This window comes from Rhinopithecus roxellana, chromosome 7 (genome assembly GCF_007565055.1).
Source record: "Rhinopithecus roxellana isolate Shanxi Qingling chromosome 7, ASM756505v1, whole genome shotgun sequence".
NCBI classification, from domain to species: domain Eukaryota; kingdom Metazoa; phylum Chordata; class Mammalia; order Primates; family Cercopithecidae; genus Rhinopithecus; species Rhinopithecus roxellana.
This window is the reverse complement of record NC_044555.1, coordinates 127,705,598-127,723,899: the sequence shown is the minus strand read 5'-3', so window position 1 is coordinate 127,723,899 and position 18,302 is coordinate 127,705,598. Positions and strand designations below refer to the sequence as shown.

Genomic DNA, 18,302 nt, shown 5'->3' with positions numbered 1-18,302 from the left:
CGGTTACTTGGGAGGCTGAGGCAAGAGAATCGCTTGAATCTGGGAGATGGAGGTTGCAGTGAGCCAAGACAGGGCCTTGGCACTCCATCCAGCCTGGGTAACGAGCGAAACTCTGTTAAAAAAAAAAAAAAAAAAAAAAAGATAATAGAAACAAAGACAGGAAGCAAAGAGAAAGAAGATAGTGACAAGGATTAAAGATGCAGCTTTGAGGATGGCAAAACTGCAGAGAGGAGAACTATTAGGTTGGTGCAAAGGTAACTGCCAGTTTCACCATTAAAAGAAATGACAAAACTCAAGGTGGTGGTAGGAGGGACAGCTGAGTGACTCCTCAGAAAATGTAAAGTGCTGAACCTTTGTAGTTTGGAAGATTTGGTTAACCAGAATGACTCATTCCCCAAATATGCCACATCTTCAAGATTTTACCGTAAAAGCAAGCAGACTGGCCCTGGCATTTCTACCATAAGCTGGTGCTTTAACGTCCACATCTGGCAGAGGTTCTAGATGTCACATAAATGGAACATAGTCATCCAGCTCAAAGGCGACTTGGGGTCATTGAGTCGAATTTTCATTTTATAGCTACAAAGTACTGATAACTAAAATTTACAAAGTAATGCACATGTGGCAGTCACTGTTCTAAGCGTTTACTGTATATTACCCTATTTAATCCTCAGAACAACCCAGTGAAGTAGAAACTATTATGATTCCCATTTACAGATGAGGGTACTGAGACACAGAGAAATTAAGTGACTTGCCTACGGAGTCACACAGTTCATTAGTGGTGCTGTAGACCTTGGGTATAACCACTTGTCTGTATCTCTCAAAAATCATACAGCTGGATAGCAGCAGATCCAAGAATGGACTCGGCTGTCTCCCAGTGCAGTGCCCTTTCTACTATGGTAACCAGAACTCGACAGTGCTCCCTCAGTTGGTTGTAAATAACAGTCCCATAGTAATTGCAAGGATGAGAATGAACTTTTCAGTCTCCCCATCCCCACGTTTTTGGAATGGTTCTACCTCTGAGAGCACATGAACTCAGCCTAGTTTTGGGGCTGGTCTGCCCCCAATTTTAACTTCCATCATGGCATTGCCATTTGAGCAGTGTGTGTTTTGGAGCTGGCAGAAGGTATTTTTGTGCTTCAATTCAATTCAGCGATCGTGTTAGAAGCCATCCTTCAAGTGTCCAGTGATGTTAGTATGTCCCTTTGGGAGTGATTTATAGGCAAATGGGCTGCATTATAGGGTGATGTGCTGAACAGGGGACCAAAGTATGACCAGCAATGTTAGATTTCAAGGTCGTTGAGTAAACCTGCTGTCAGGATTTCCAGGGATGATTTGATTGGGAAGAAAAATGCATCTTTGTTTCATCATTTCAAAGCAATTTCATGCTTCGGTTCTCCACATTTCTGTCTTCTGAACACTTCCAAGGGGCATACTTGAGCCTCAGCATCAGCCTGAAGTCTTGTGTGATAGAGTCACCATGCAAGGTCTCTCTGGGGGTATGTTGAAAGCCACCAGTAAGACTTGACTTTGATAAAACGTTTGTCTTCTTTTGCCTCAATTAAGTTGAGAAGATTCAAATGTAGCTTTTAAATTGAAAAATGTAACTGAGTGAGAAGGTTTATATCATATATTAAAAGGCTAAGGAGACAGCTAACAAATGTGTTTCAGTCACTATTACAACTGAGGCCTGCAATCTGGAGTGACTCAGGGGTCCATATCTCTGGACAAGGATATCCACTTTTCTGAACCGAACCAAGGATGAGGTAGAGTGGGACAGAAAAGGACAGATTCTAGAGAGCTTTCCCAAGGGACATGTCTGGCACCTGGAAGTGGCTGAGCCTAATGTGTAAAGATTTCAAATACCATCTGGTCATTTCTTTAGGACTTCATTTGGCAATCTGTGGGATTGTTTTTTGATGTGATGCCAGCCTGACCAAATGCAGTTTCTTTCAATGGTGTGGTTGGTGTCTGCTGAGAAAGCAGAAGAGGGGACTCTTGTTTAGCTCACAACCATTGTGTGTTAGGCACTATGCTTGAGCATTTCACATGTTCTGGAAGTATTCTCAACCCTGGCTGTGATTTCAGTCACCCAGGGAGCTTTTCAGAAACACTGAGGCTCACACTTGTAATCCCAGCACGTTTGGAGGCCAAGGTGGGCAGATCATTTGAGGCCAGGAGTTTGAGACCAGCCTAGCTAACATAGCAAAACCCTGTCTCTACTAAAAATACAAAAATTAGCCAGGCGTGGTGGTGCTTGCCTGTAATCCCAGCTACTTGGGAGGCTGAGGCAGGAGAATTGCTTGAACCTGGGAGGTGCCGATTGCGGTGAGCCGAGATCACGCCACCGCTCTCCAGCCTGGGCGACAGAGCGAGACTGTCTCAAAAAACAAACAAACAAGCAAACAAGCAAGCAAAAAGAGACACTGAGGGTCAGTTCCTATATCCTAAGCTTCTAATTCATTCAGTCTTAAGTAAGAATTGGGGTGTTTGTAATTTTGAAGGCTTGTCAGGTGACTCATGTGCAACTGAGGTGGAGAACCTCTAGCTTGGAGTGTCTTGTTGAATTTGGGGACATTTTTCTGCTCTGCTTACCCATCCGCTTGCAACTTAGAGGGAGAGTCACATTCTTCATGGTGACAAGAGTGAGAAGTATATACGTTGGCCTCAATACTCCGAATACCTGTGCCAAATTCCTTCGGCACCTTGCTTCGGTGGTTTGGATTGCCTCCCTTTCCTGCCTGATTCCAGCTAATATTGCTAACTTTCCAGGAGAACATTTTTGGCAACCTTGCCATCTGCATTTAGAAGAATTGCTTGCCTTCATTACTTTATGACTCTCCCAGTATGCAAAAGTCTATGGAGAGGAGACTTTTAGGAGGCCCCAAGCAAAGAAGACCTCATCTTCCATTTAAGGTTTCATTCCCAGGAACTTTCCCAATACAAGCCTCAGTGCTCCCGGGCTGGCCTTCCTGGAGAGGGCTTCCTGAGGCAGAGTTATTGGGACCTGAGGGAGGGATTCCTAGAGTACAGTAATTCCAGACTGAAATTCCCAGGCTTGGGGGTCTCCCTGAGAATTCCCTCGGGAGGCCCCTGTGTGTATTTGGCTGAAAGAAAGCTATTGTTGAGGAAATTTGCCCTGCCAGGGACCCCAGGGACCACTTTGGGTGTGTGTGGGTGGGTAGAGATGAAGGGGAAAGTTCCAGCTGCTTCAGATGGTGGCGAATGACTTAAACAAACAAGGACTGGGGCTTGGGAGAGAGGAGACAGTGCGAGTCTGGACAGGTTTCAGGTTCTTGACAGAGACAAATTTGAGAGAGATTTACAGACACCATCTCCATCTATCACACAAATCTATGTCAAGATTTTGAGTTTGCAAAACAGCACCAGCATCATTTCATCATCTCTGTGATTTAGGAAATGAGATTGAACACTTGTGAAATACCTACTGTGCGCCAAGCACCAGGCACCAGGGTGAGTACATTCACCCGTATGTTACCCTAGCAAATAATTTGATTTTCAAAGTATGCCCTGAGGTGCGCATGATTACTATCCCAATTTTATGGATTTAGAAACTGAGGCCCAGGTCATTGACGTGATTTACTCAAGGTTACACAAACTGTGTAAGAACCTGGGTTAACCTGACATGTAATTGAAGTTATGCTTCTTTTACTTCACCTATCATGACCCTCTTCCCCTATGTCTTTTTAAAAAGATATACATATTGTTACATTTTTTCCCCCTAAATGTCGCCTAGATTTGCTTTCTCCGTAGTTTCACCTTCCACTCTTCTTTGGTTCCTGAATCTGGCTTCTATCCCAGCATCTCCAATGAAAGTAATACTCCTGTAGGTCATTTGATGACCAAACCATCAAACCCAACCCTAATCAGTCCTTATCTAACCTGCCTTCATAGTATTTAGCACTAATGGTCTCTCTCTCTTGAATTGGGCTATCTCATTCATTCTCATAGGTGTACCAGCTCTATGCTGATCAATCTCAAATCTACCTCTGCAGTCCTGACCTCTCTCCTAAGCTTCAGGCCTATCCATCTACTGCCTACTAGATTTATTCATTTGGGATATTCGACAGAGGCTCCACACACTCCCCTAACCACCACCCTGTTCAATCCCTTTTGCAGGATCTATGAAGCCAGCAACTTGGGCGTTATCTTTTCCCTCACCGACTCATCTAAATCAGTCCATCAAGTTCTCTGCATTCTGTTTTGTGATTATTTCTTAAACATGACCTCTCTCTTCTCTATGCTCAAGACTCCTTCTTTAACTGAGGATTCTTTTCAAGAGCCTTCTAAAAAGTCTCTCTGAATCTGCTTCACTGCACGAGTCTGTTTTCCATGCTGCTAAAAGAGATCTTTTGAGGGGCTAATTAAACAGTTCTATGGCTCTCAGAACCTCTATTTTCCAAAGTACATTTGCAACCTATTTTTCCAGGATACTCTGTGAAAAATAGGACTGTGGTCAAGTAGCTTTGGAAACTTTCTGTGTACTATACTTTTTGTTTCCTTTTGGAGATTCAGATAGCATGTTAAATGTCCTGAGAATCCCTTAAGTTAAAAACAGGCTTACATTTATATACTTCAGCATCCCAAATGGATTTCATCATGGAATCACCCCTCCTCCCAAACACTCATATTTTTAAGCGTGGGGCCTGCTCACAACATTCTGCAGAACACATTTGTAACCACAGGATGAATGTTCTGATCCTTGGCCTGCCATACAAGGCTCTTGTTCATCTGACCTCTGCTCACCTGTCGATATGGTTAGGCTTTGTGTCCCCACCCAAATTTCATCTTGAATTGTAATCCCCATAATCCCCACGTTTCAAGGGAGAGACCAGGTGGAGGTGATTGAATCATGGGGTCAGTTTCCACCATGCTATTATTGTGATAGTGGGTGAGTTCTCATGAGATCTGATGGTTTCGTAAGTAGCAATTTCCCCTGCCTGTGCTCTGTCTCCTGCCACCACGTAAGACGTACCTTGCTTCCCCTTCACCTTCCACCTCAATTATAAGTTTCCTGAGGCCTCCCCAGCCATGCAGAACTGTGAGTCAGTTAAACCTCTTTCTTTATAAATTGCCCAGTCTTGGGCAGTTCTTTATAGCAGTATAAAAACGGACTAATACACCTGTCTAGCCACCTCTCCCCCTTAAACTCTCACTACTCTCACCATTCTTGAGAATAGTCATCTTCCTCACACACCTCTGTGTTGTGGTTTTGTTTTTGTTTTTTGCCTGAAAAGCTATTCCCCTCCCCTCACCATCTCAGCCTGCCTTCAACTCATCATTGAAGACCCAGCTCAACTGTCTTCCCCTCTATGAAGCTTTCTCTTATTTTCTGCAAGGGAGAAGTAGTCACCCCTTCTTTTTACTTAGAATCTTGCTTCATACCTTGAATATTACACCTAGGACATATGAAGTCATTCTGTGTCTACCTAGCCTTTTAACCTTTCAAACCAATTGGGTTATTGTCTATATCTTTTCACGTTAAGACTACCTTTATCTCTTGTCAGAAGTTTGGACTTATCACTGACCCAACAGAAAACAGTCTCATCCTTTCTAGCTTTTGGTAAGACAGTATATGTGAGAAAACTTATAGCTAGGTATGGTCGGAGGACATGTCAATCCAGAGTGTTTGCTAATGTGTTCAGCTACAGTCCACAATAGCATGTGCCACAGTATGTTGTCTCACCTAGATGGTGTGGAGATAGGTTCGATTGTAGGTATACAGTGGATAATAACATCTTGGCACAGAAACAAAACCCAAGGGCACCTCATCCACTGCTCCTGAGACAGGCTCAAGGCTCAGCTTTAGCTAGTTAGCCTGGATCTGTATTCAGTTTTCCAGTCATCTTGAGGCTGGGGACTCAGAGTAGCAGCCTACTTCATGAATCCTGCTCATCAGTAAGCAGAATATTCACTGTCAAGGGCTTACTCTGTTCAGGCACTGTGCAAAGTCTTTGGCCACATTATCTCATGTCATTCTCACAACAACTCCATTAGGTGGAAACTCTTATTTTCATCATGTAACAGATGAGTGACTACACTGAGCCTGGGTAAGTAAAACGACCTGTCAGTGAGCATAGCTTCAGACCCTAATCCAGCCTATGGCACTGCCCTGATGGGTTACCTTGGACAAATCAGTTAATCTAACTGAGCCTCAATGTCCTCATCTGTAAAATAGGAACAATACTAGTGTCTATCTCATGGAATAGTTATGAGGGTTCAATGATAGGATGCATGCAAAGTGCCTGACATGGTGCCTGGCACTTGGTAAGTGCTCTATAAATGGTAGCTATTATGCGCTCACATTAGAGACATTGTTTTCAGCCAGAATGAAGGGAGGCATGGGGGCAGTTTTATACTGAAAGAGAGGGTAGGTCTAAAAATTATTTGGATGATGAAAAGGTCACAATCCTTTGGGAGGCAAAGGAGGGAAAGTTTATCTCAAACACAGGGAGGGAGATGGCAGCCAGGTACCAGAGCTCTTGATGTGTAAAGGGCTGGCCATGTGGAGACTGAACAAAGTCAGTGAAGCTTGGCTCCTGTGCAAATCAGAGATGAGCTCAACATGTATCCCATGTAGCTGATCTTGCATGTGTAGTGTGGTTTCTGATGCTTTCCCCGTAAGGGCAGCTTCATCCACTCCTGTGAGAAATGCAGCTCACAGATGTGGAGGACCATCTGGAAAAGGGATGTGAGTGAAGTTGGGTGACTGACAGTGGGTGGAACTGGAGCTATTGACTCAGGCGGCAGACCTCCTGGGTTAGAATTATGACTGTGCCACTTGCTAGCTGTGTGGGTTTGGGCTATCCACTATCTCTCTGAGTCTCAGTTTCCTTATCTATAAACTGGAAATAGTAAGAGTACCAACCTTATAGGGTTATTGGGAGGAACAGGCGAATTTATTCATGTGAACTGCTTAGCACAGACCAGGCACATGGTAAAGGTTCAAGAAATATTGTTTTTTCATCATTATTATGTGTTCTGGATGTGGCAGGGGAGATGGGGCCAATGTGGAGGATCACAGGGCTTGCTGAAACAATCCCAAATGAATCTTCTTCAAATTGACCTCTGCAAATATTGCCTCTGCCTCCATTAATTTAAAGAAGCTTTGCATTCTTTTCTCTTAAGTTTATTTTGCAGCTCATGTCTTAATGAGCTTAAAAAACACTATAGAGGTTTTGATCCAATTTCAGACTACCCTGTAAGATAATCAGCATCTGACAGTACTGCTGTACTCTTTCAGGCATTTTATTTGAAATGATAGTAATGTGATATTTGCATCTAGTGCAAATTATGAATTTTCACTAATTCTTAGATTAGATGGGGCTTAACTGCTAGGATGCAGCTTGCACATTTAATCTACTTCAGAGTGGCTTCATTTATTAGATGGTCCTCATGGGTTTGGGGAAAGGATGTAAAATATCACCAATGAGGTATGAAGTAGGTTTTAAAGGATGGAGTCTTGTTTTCAGAGTGGATTGAGCTGCTGCTAAATCACAGCCGTTGCCCAAGCCCACATAGCACGTATTCCAGCCTGAGTTGCCACCAATTTTTCCTTGTGACTTGATCCAGTCCTCAGTTCCCTGCTGGCAGTTTGTGCACCCCTTTGCTTTTCCCTGTGCTGCTCAGGTAGGTGGTTGCTGCCTAATTAAACACCCACACAGCAATTCTCTCTGTTTTCTTCCTCCATTCCAGGATACTGTTTATTCTTGTTTTTACATTTTTTTGGAAAAATGTTTTGAAGCACCTTTTGAAAAAAGAAACGTAGTGCTGATGATCAGCTGAATGTTTTTATAGCTTTTCGGGAAGTGTGAAATGTTATGATAGCTGGCAGCCAAGTGTCAAGAAGGCCTTGGAGAAAAAGAAAAGGCCAATTCCAATTCCTTTAAGGCAACTTTTAGAAAATATTCGGGCTTTAAATTCAGCTTCACATACTACCTCCCAAGTCCTCTCTAATTAATAGAAGGTAAAAACATTTTGGCTGGGCCTGTAATCCTAGCGGTTTGGGAGGGCGTGTTGGGTGGATCACGAGGTCAGGAGTTTGAGACCAGTCTGACCAACATGGTGAAACTCCGTCTCTACTAAAAATACAAAAAAACAAAAACAAAAACAAAAAAACAATTAGTTGAGCATGGTGGCACGCACCTGTAATCCCTGCTACTCAGGAGGCTGAGACAGGAGGATCATTTGAACCTGGGAGGCGGAGGTTGCAGTGAGCCAAGATCATGCCACTGCACTCCAGCCTGTGCAACAACAGAGTAAGACTCCATCTCAAAAACAAAAAACAAACAAATAAAAAAACATGTTTTGCTCAATCCAGCATCTGATATACATTTTTAACTACTTTATTCAGATTGAGTTGAATTTATATTTAATAGAGTTATATTCTGCATGTTGAATACATACATCATTGTATCCAGAGGCCATTGTTTATTTAAAGAACTTATAGAACAATTGTCTATTTTAATTTATTATAGAAGCTACACTATAATTTGGTTGTGATTGCCTTGACGTTACATGCATAGTCGTATCTGTGATATACTTGGAGCCTAATCTCTGGTCAAGATTGCAGCATTATTTTCATGGGAAAATGTTTGCCATGACAGTGACATGACTTCTGGCCGGCAGCAATAAATACATCATACCAAAACTGGAGAAGTGAGCATAGGCCAGTGTCTGCTGCATAATAGGAATTCATTCAAAGTCTGTTGAATGAGTGAATTAATTGTCTAAATTCTGTTCAGACACAATTATGTGGAACATGAAAGACTGAGAACTGTTCTCTCAAGTTCCATCATAATCAACAACTTTAGACAAGCCCCTCAACTACTCGCTGTCCCCATTTCCTTAGTAAGGGCTATCCATCTCATAAAGGGCTTAAGAGGAAAGGACATGGAGCATTAGTCTAAAATGCCATTCTTTAAAAGTGATATTTAGACCGGGTGTGGTGGCTCAGGCGTATAATCCCAGCACTATGGGAGGCCTAGGTGGGTGGATCACCTGAGGTCAGAAGTTTGAGACCAGCCTGTGCAACATGGTGAAACCCTGTCTCTACTAAAAATACAAAAAACAAAAAAAAATAGCCAGGTGTGGTGGTGGCATGCCTGTAATCTCAGCTACTCGGGAGGCTGAAGCAGGAGAATCGCTTGAACCCTGGAGGCAGAGGTTGCAGTGAGCCAAGGTCGTGCCACTGCACTCCAGCCCGGGCAACAGAGTGAAACTCCATCTCAAAAATAAATAAATAAATAAATAAATAAATAAATAAATAAATAAATAAATAAAATAAAAGTGATATTTAAACTTCATTAGATAAAAGTAGGAGAAAGCCAAACCCATCATTTTAACTTATTTTTTTTTTTCTTTTTACTCAACCAGATAGTTGGTGACATATAATCAACACACATTTATCAAGGGATGCTATTGTAGGTACTCAACACCGTGCCAGACACAAGGAATGCCAATGTTCCTGCTCAAACAGCTTCCAATCCTGTTGAAGAGACAACCCTTCTCAACACTGGTTCTATTGACATTCTGAGCTGAATAATTCTTTGTTGTAGGGGGTTGCCCTGTGCATTGCAGGATGTTTAGCAGCATCCCTGGCCTGGCCCTGGCTTACTAGATGTCAGTTGTAGCCCCTTCCTAGTTGTAACAACGAGAAATGTCTAGACATTTCCACGGCCTTCCATTTCCTCTGTGATGCAAAATCACCTCTTACTGCAAACCACTGGTGTAAAAAGTGATCTGTCATGCAAATTAGTATGAGACAGTCAAATGAGGAAGTAAGAGGGAGGGGAATTCACTGGCGTGAATCAGCTGGAGTAATCAGAGACTTAAACTGGACCTTTAAAACTGAGTGGGATTTTGATAAGTGTCAAGGTTATTGCAGGTATAGAAAATTGCATGTGCTATGGTTCTAAGACTGCAGTGCTGCAATTTGGTGGGTTTGTGGGATGGCCTAGTGACTAAACTGACTGACTTGAGTGAATGGAGAGGAATGCAGATAGTGGACAATGAGGTGAATAAGGTAGGTTGGTTGCCACAATGCCAGTTTAAAAGAGCGGCAGGATGCAAATGGGGTTTGGATAGTGACTCTGCCAGTAGTGTGTAGGATGGTTTGGAGCGAGGATGGATGGGGGAAAGGCTGTAACTCCCCTTTTCCATGCTTTTACAAAGAGAGAGGGGTAAACAGGTTGAAATAGTGAACACAGATTCCTAATGCAGCAATGGCATCTCTTAAGTGTTGTGTGCACTAGACATCACATCGCTCATGTCATAGGATAGGTTCTGCGGATTTGTTTTTCTTTCTCCTTTTTGCCTGTGATTTGGAGATCAGAAGATGTAGATGCCACAGATTTGTCTTAGAAAGTAATTGTCTTGTTCTTCACATTAATATACTTCATTAGGTCTTTTAGATTAGTTCCTGGGGCTAAAATCCATATTCTTCAGACAGTTCTCTTTGCAACTGTGTCCTGCGACAGTTCTCTTTTCAATTATGTTGTGCCACTTTCATATTTCTTTCAAAATGTTCTCAATCAATTTTACTGGCACTTTCTCTTTTCTCTCCTCCAATAATATGGCAATGTATTACCTTATTCGCCATCCACCCCATGATCATACAATTTTTGCATACACCTGAAAAAATACTTTTCTTTCATTTTGTCAAAATTTATAGCATTTACATTGATGAGTTTAACAACTACATGACATGTAGAATGTCCACGAAGAACTCCACATAACCAGCATCTAAATTTGAGTATTTGAATGCTTAGGGCTGCAACATGATCTCAGGAATCTTTTTTCCAGGACCTGAGAAAAACAAAAATGGCTGCAAAACATGAGCCTTGTACTGTGGCTGATATCATTGAAGCACAAGTTAGCTGCAAAAGGAAAATTCATTTGGTTTAGTGGCGGAAAGGTGATAGAGATGATCTCTGTCACAACTAATCTCAAAGTTATCAAAATCTAAAAGTTAAGGTAGAAAATGGCATGAGAACAGTTTTAAAAGTACCATAGCTTGGTTCAGTGAATCTGAACTCAATCAGCTTGCCATTTAGTAATAAAATGATGTGGCCTTGGCAGATGGTGAGTTAGTGGAGGGCTCAGTATTATTCAAGGTCAGTTTATATAGGAAAGAAGCAGAAACAACACCCCCGTTTTCTTGCATTATGTCTCATAAAGAAATCTTTTTAGTAATTTCACTTAGAAAAGGAAATACTCAATGTACCCTTTCATATATCTGAGGTAGGATAAGCTTGTAGAATCAGTACTATCAGTACTAGCCCTGAAGCTTCTACATGCCTCTTACTGTGTGAGAGGAACTGGAGGAAGAGCGGCAAACCATATGATCGCTGACCTCAAGGAGCTCACCACTGAGTTGAGGTCATTGAGTAGCTGTGTGTGGCACACAGTAAGGTCACTATGGTCTGGAGAACTGTAGAAAGTTTCCTGGAGGAGGTTGAATTTATACTTGGCTTTGAAAAGTAACGTAGAGAGAAAGGTATGGGCATTTCGAGTAACATGAGAACAGAACTAGCATGGTGTCTGTAGGAAAAAGCTGGGTGCTCTGCTCAGCTGGTGGAGGGAAGCAGAGAAGCTGTATATTTAGGGAAAGAGTGGAAGTAAGGTTGATGGACAGGATGCCTCTGGCTCTGAAGAGATTGTTTTGGAAAACAGGCTACTTACTGTCGCCAGCAATGGTAACCACTGCAGTCCATGGAGCAGAGACGGACCATGAAGAAAATGGTAATTTGGGCCAGGCGCAGTGGCTTACACCTGTAATTCCCAGCAATTTTGGAGGCCGAGGTGGGCAGATTGCTTGAGGTCAGAAGTTCGAGACCAGCTTGGCCAACATGGTGAAACCCCGTCTCTACTAAAACTACACAAATTAGCCGGGTATGGTGGTGCACACCTGTAATCCCCGCTACTCTGGAGGCTGAGGCAGGAGAATCACTGGAACCCAGGAGGCAGAGGCTGCAGTGCGCCAGGACCACGCGACTGCACTCCAGACTGGGTGACCCAGCGAGACTCCATATCAAAAACAAAAACAAAAACAAACAAACAAACAAAAAACCTACCTTGAAGGGGAAACTCCTTTAAAACTGGAGCAGTACTAAAGTGTTCAATAACCCAAGTTTACATAAAATGAATTGTGATGATTTCTGTAAATCTGTAAATATAGGTCATGCTGATCTGTTCCCTGAAGGTGCTTAAACCAACCTCAACTTCAGTCGTCCATGCCTTTCATGACTCACTCTGGCTTTCCCCAGACAAATAAGGTCTCTCTGCATGAGAAGCTGGGATTTAGCTTCATAGCAGTTTTGAGACACGGTCTGTAGGAGCAATTTTTCAAGAAGCAAGACTATTTGCACTTGGTCCTAAAAATGTTTGGGGTGGAGAACAGAAAACAGCAAATAACACTGTTTTATAAATGAACAAGGAGGTTCAAGAGCTTTTCTCTCAACCCCCTAAACCTTCTTCTGGGAGTTCCTCCAAACCTAAAGTCACACCCATCTACCAGATTGTGTAAAGCTGAGTCCTCGGAATGTGAAATTTATGAGGGCAGGGACTTTGTTATGTTCATTTCTCTATTCCCAGCCTTTAGAGCAGTGTCTGGAACACAGTAGATACTCTACATTTCTCCCTTTAAATCATGTGCTGTGGAATTCATAAACTTTCCATTTTTGACAGAGACATTATTTAAATAATCATCTTTATTTTCAGTTCATCCATTTAATATTGAGTTTTAAAAATAGCAACTTTATTGAAATATAATTCCTATGATATTACAATTCACCCTTTTAAGGCATACAATTGAGTGGTTTTTAGTTTATTCAGAGCTGTGCCACCATCACTACTAATTCCAGAGCAGTTCTAACACCTCCATAGGAAATCCCGTAATTGTCAGCAGGCACTCCACATTTCCTCTTCCCTCCAGCTTTTGGCGGTCACAAATCTGCTTACTATCTCTATGGATTTACCTATATTGAACATTTCATGTAAACAGAATCACACAATATGTGATTTTTTGTGACTGGCTTTTTTCATTTAGCTAAATGTTTTCAAGGTGCATCCCTCCTCTAGCACTATCAGAGCTTCACTTCTTTTTTGTGGCCAAATAACATTCCATTGCATGAGTTAATCACATTTTATTTATCTATTTATCCGTTGATGGACATTTGGGTTATTTCCATTTCTCGGCTATTATGAATGGAGCTGCTATGAGCATTCATATAGAGGTTTTTGGGTGGACTGGTGATTTCATTTCTCTTGGGTATATACCTAGGAGTGGAATTGCTGGGTCATATGATGATTTCAAGTTTAACTTTTTGAGGGACTATCAGACTGTATTGCAAAATGGCTGCAACATTTTATGCTTCCACCAGTAGTGCATGAGGGTTCCCATTTCTCCACATCTTCGTCAACACTGGCTATTCCTGGTCTTTTTTATATAACCATCTTATAATGTTAATGAGTTAATGTTGACTTTTGGATTATAAATGTATTATATTTATATATTATATTATAAATATATAATACATGTTTATTATATATTACATATTTATAATATATAGTATATAATATATAATCAATATATTAACATGATTAATATATTAATATGATCTTCAATATTATATATTATATATTTATAATATATTTATAGATTATAAATCTATAAATATGAAAGTTTATATTAATGTGTTATAAATATATAAACATGTATATTTTTATATCTTTATATATAAAGATAAGATTACATTAATATATTACATATTAATATATAATCTAAATTATATTATTAACATAGTTGGATTATATAAAATATAATATAATTATATTAATAATATAATTATTCTCTATTTTTATATATTATATATTAATTATTACAGTTATTTATATTGTATACAATATATATTGCATACAATTATTTATATTGTATGTAATATATACATATATTAATTATATATATATTAACAAGTATGAAAGGCTTATACTTTGCCTCAGAAATGGCCTTGCTGGTACAATATTTCCCTTCTTGCATCTTTAGTTTGGTGTGTTGTTGTTTTATTTCCTCATAAAGCAAATGAAAAAGAAGGATTGGGGATCTGCTAAACCAGATGTTAGCACCTTTTAAATTTAGAGTGCGGTGGTCACAAGAAAACACAACTGGGTCTTGAGACAGCACGGAAAATTCTAGAAATGTATCATTTCACAGCATCTGTGCAGAAACTGCTTCTGTGCCAGCATGTTACATTTGAAACCACATTTTGTGTGTGTTCAACTTTTACACAGATCTCGAGAACAGTGAAATTGAATTTTATGCATCTGTAATTTGATTTCAGTCCATGACCAGGCCACTTCTTTGTAATAATTATAAGAATGTATCCAATATATGACTTTCATCTTCTGGTGATTACAATAATTTACCATTTATAGAACACATAGTTTAGGACACCATAAGTAACATTTCATGCTAATTGCTTTTCTGAAAATAAAGGGCTCCGTTGTACACATCCAAGAACAATGGTAGGAGAAAAGAAAATCAATTGATACATCACATCAAAGAGGAGATCAAAATGAAGTCATCCAATATATGCCAAAGGCTCTCATAAATTACAAATTTTGAACTCACTCCAAACTTTATTTTTAGGCAAATACAGTATCTTCAAGTCTCATTATGAAAGTTACTTCAAAGATGATTTGATGTGACAGTGTTTTTCCCAAAGCTTTGCCTGTTTTCTGTGCCCAAGGCTTCCCATGTGAGCAGGGATTCCTGGGGCCCAAGCTCAAGCAAACAACTTATACTTTCAATTTGAACTCAAAGGACAAGAAGCCCATTTTGGTGATGTGCTCCCCCATTTCCTTCTTTTGAAATTAATTGAAGAATTAAAAGTTGTCTTCATTTCTAAAGTTATATGCCGAACACAAAGAGGGGTTTCAACAGCTGCTTCTTGTCATCCTATGGGGAAAAAATAACATCTCATCTGAAAAATACCCCCAGATAGTTCTTACTTTTCTCACTCACATTTTTCTCTTTACATGAACAGATTTGGCTCCTCTTCTTTTGTAGGTAGTATCCATTCAGTAAGATATTTTTCAGATATTGAGAGTAATACATTGTTCATTAGAAAACAAAGTTAAGGCCGGGCACGGTGGCTCAAGCCTGTAATCCCAGCACTTTGGGAGGCCGAGACGGGCGGATCATGAGGCCAGGAGATCGAGACCATCCTGGCTAACACGGTGAAACCCCGTCTCTACCAAAAAAATACAAAAATCTAGCCGGGCGAGGTGGCGGGCACCTGTAGTCCCAGCTACTCGGGAGGCTGAGGCAGGAGAATGGCGGGAACCCAGGAGGCGGAGCTTGCAGTGAGCTGAGATCCGGCCACTGCACTCCAGCCCTGGCGACAGAGCCAGACTCCGTCTCAAAAAAAAAAAAAAAAAAAAAAAAGAAAACAAAGTTAAACATCCATAAAATACTAAAAAGAAAATAAAGATCACCTGCAGTCTCACAACCCAAGGTGTATCATTTTGCTTTAGTTTCTTACACTGTTTGTTTGCTTGCATTCATTCATTCTTTCTTTCACTCATTATATATTTACTGAGCACCTACTATGTGCCTTGCATTGCAGCAAGATACAAATTGTGATCCTAATTTTCTTTATAATAATTAGGTTTATAATTGTTGGTATAGTCCATGCCTCCTCTCCTAGACTTTGGTGTCCAGGACCATCTTACTCACCATACATCATATTGTGACCATTTACCAGGTCATTAAATATTCTTTGAAAATAAAAATTTTAATGGCTTCATAAGACTTCACTTTCAGCGTCTACCAGAATTTGCTATTTCCCTATTGGTCATTTAAGATATTTTCTCTTTTTATTCTGCTATTTTTGGTAACTATAATTCCATTTTGAACATCATGTGTAAGAGTATACACATTTTTATGGCTTGTGTTGTATTAGCCATACTGCCCACCAGAAAAGCCCTACTAATTTAAGCATCTACCAGCAGTATATGAGTATTTCTCAAATGCAGTTGAAGGAAGTTCCAAAATGGCAGACCCAAGGAACTGGAAGACTTACCCAATACATCCCTTTGCCTCCAAGGAGAGACAGAATGACCACTGCCACCAGAGGGGAAGCCAGTTTGTTTAAGAGAATTGAAAAACACTAGGGAGAACTCTCTCAACATAACAGCGCTGGAATTTGGGGGGAAGAATAACCAGTGGTGCAGGTTGATTATTTACATACATTTATAAATTATCTTTACAGAGCTAAGAGTGAACCTGATAAGTGGTGTTGGTATAACCTCAGAGAGGCAATCCAAATTTTATTGATTCTCTATTATGTGTCACAGCTTGAGTTAAGTGCTATGAGTGATGCATGGATGAACTAAACACAGTTCTTGGCTCCCCAGAATGTTAAAATCCAGTAGCAGGGAAAAGTGTGTGTGAGCTGGAATTTGAACGACCTGGGTTCCAGTTCTGATTCTTCTACCCATTATAGCAGTGACCTTGGAGAGGTTACCTGATGTCTCTGATCTTGTTTTCTCATCTGTAAAACAGGGTGAATAACAGAGTTCTTGTAAGAAGAAAATGAGATAATGTGTATAATGTTCTTAGGAGAGTATGTGGCACATAACACTATAGGAGCACTCAGGAAATAATAACCACCATTGCTTTGGTAATGATGTTTCCTATCTTCCAAGGATTTTGTGAGGATTCAATGAAGTAACAAATGCAAAACACTTAGTACTACTACAGTCTCAAATTAAGATGATGATACTGATGATAATGACAACCTTTTTGGTAAGGAACAGGTAAACATATCACAAGCGAGTTGTACCAGACATAAATGAATAACAAAAGGGTAACTTGCCCCTTGTCTCAGAGAAGGTGAGTCTTGGCATGGGTTGCTGAAGAAGACAGTGTTGGCTCTCCACATCTTGTGACACCAAGACTTATTAAAATCAGACATTCAAAGCAGTTGCAAGTTCTGATCTACACAACTGTTGGTCACTTCTGCTTTTGCGCCTACCTCATTTGAGGCACCTGGAGTGTGTGTTTTTTTTTTTTTTTCGTAGAACCGTGACAGCATGCCTATTGTTGGCCTGGAATTGTCTACCAAGCCCAAAGCTTTTTAGCAGTTGGTGATATTTGTTTCTTGTGCCATCACTGAATAATGACTTTTGTAGTCTGAAATTAAACAGGCATTCAAGGGCTCTAAGTGTCTGGCAAAAAAAGTTAGCGGGTGGAAAAGCTGCAGAGGATGTCTGTGAAATGCAATTGATGAACACACTTTTCCCCCTGAGCCGCTTTCCTGTTAGGAGGTGGAAACTGGTCTATTTCGGTGATGTGTGCTGACTTCTCCCCTTCTGGAGCCCATGCATTGGGTGCCTCCAGGTTTCAAAAGAATGAGGACAAATTAACTGTTCTTCTAAAGTACTAATGCTGCAGGCCCTTGTGAAATAAAACCTTTGCAGAATGGAAAATACTATTGTCTTCTTGCTTTCAAAAGTTACTTGTTTACCTGTTGCTCATAAAATGCAGGATCATTTGTGGTTGGGAAAAGGTATTCTTTGTCTGATGGGTTTAATTTCAGCACCGTAGACTTCCCTGAAGATTACAAAGCTATTCTATTGCTACACATTTATAGAGCTCACCCCGAGGAAAGGGAATTAGTGTCTGGCAATACCTTCCTGCCTGCCAATTTTACCTCACTGATTCAACCTTTGGAACTGATTTAATCAATGGATCAGCACATTATTCAAAGGTGGGAATGTTATTACAGAGAAGCTTTCAGGAGGGTGGATGATTCGTACAGGCACTATACAGGACTTTTAATCACACCACATAAAAGAAGTAAATTTGAATGTTGCTTATGCCCAGAATTTTGATGAAAAGTAAAATTTTGATGAAAAGTAAAAAGGAGTACTATGAGAAGCCCATAGATTTATGTGGGCAGACATTTCTTCTGAGAAAGAAAATTCAGTATGTTCTTGAGAGGTGATAGTGTGCTAGCAGCCCTCACTCTCAGCGCCTCCTCGGCCTGGGCATCCACTCTGGTGGTGCTGGAAGAGCCCTTCAGCCCACCACTGCACTGTGGGAGCCCCTCTCTGGGCTGCCCAAGGCCAGAGCCGGCTCCCTCTGCTTGCGGGGACGTGTGGAGGGAGAGGCTCGGGTGGGAACCGGGCTGCACGCTGTGCTCACAGTCCAGCAACAGTTCTGGCAGGCATGGGTGCTGGCTCGGCAGGCTGCACTTGGAGTAGGCGCGCTGGCCCAGGGC

At 40.9% G+C, this 18,302-nt stretch overlaps 1 protein-coding gene across 2 annotated transcripts in view; it reads left to right on the top strand.

The window, feature by feature from the left end:
• HS6ST2 (heparan sulfate 6-O-sulfotransferase 2) overlaps nucleotides 1-18,302 on the top strand; it is a 363,209-nt gene that overhangs the window by 194,870 nt on the left and 150,037 nt on the right. The window lies entirely within an intron of this gene.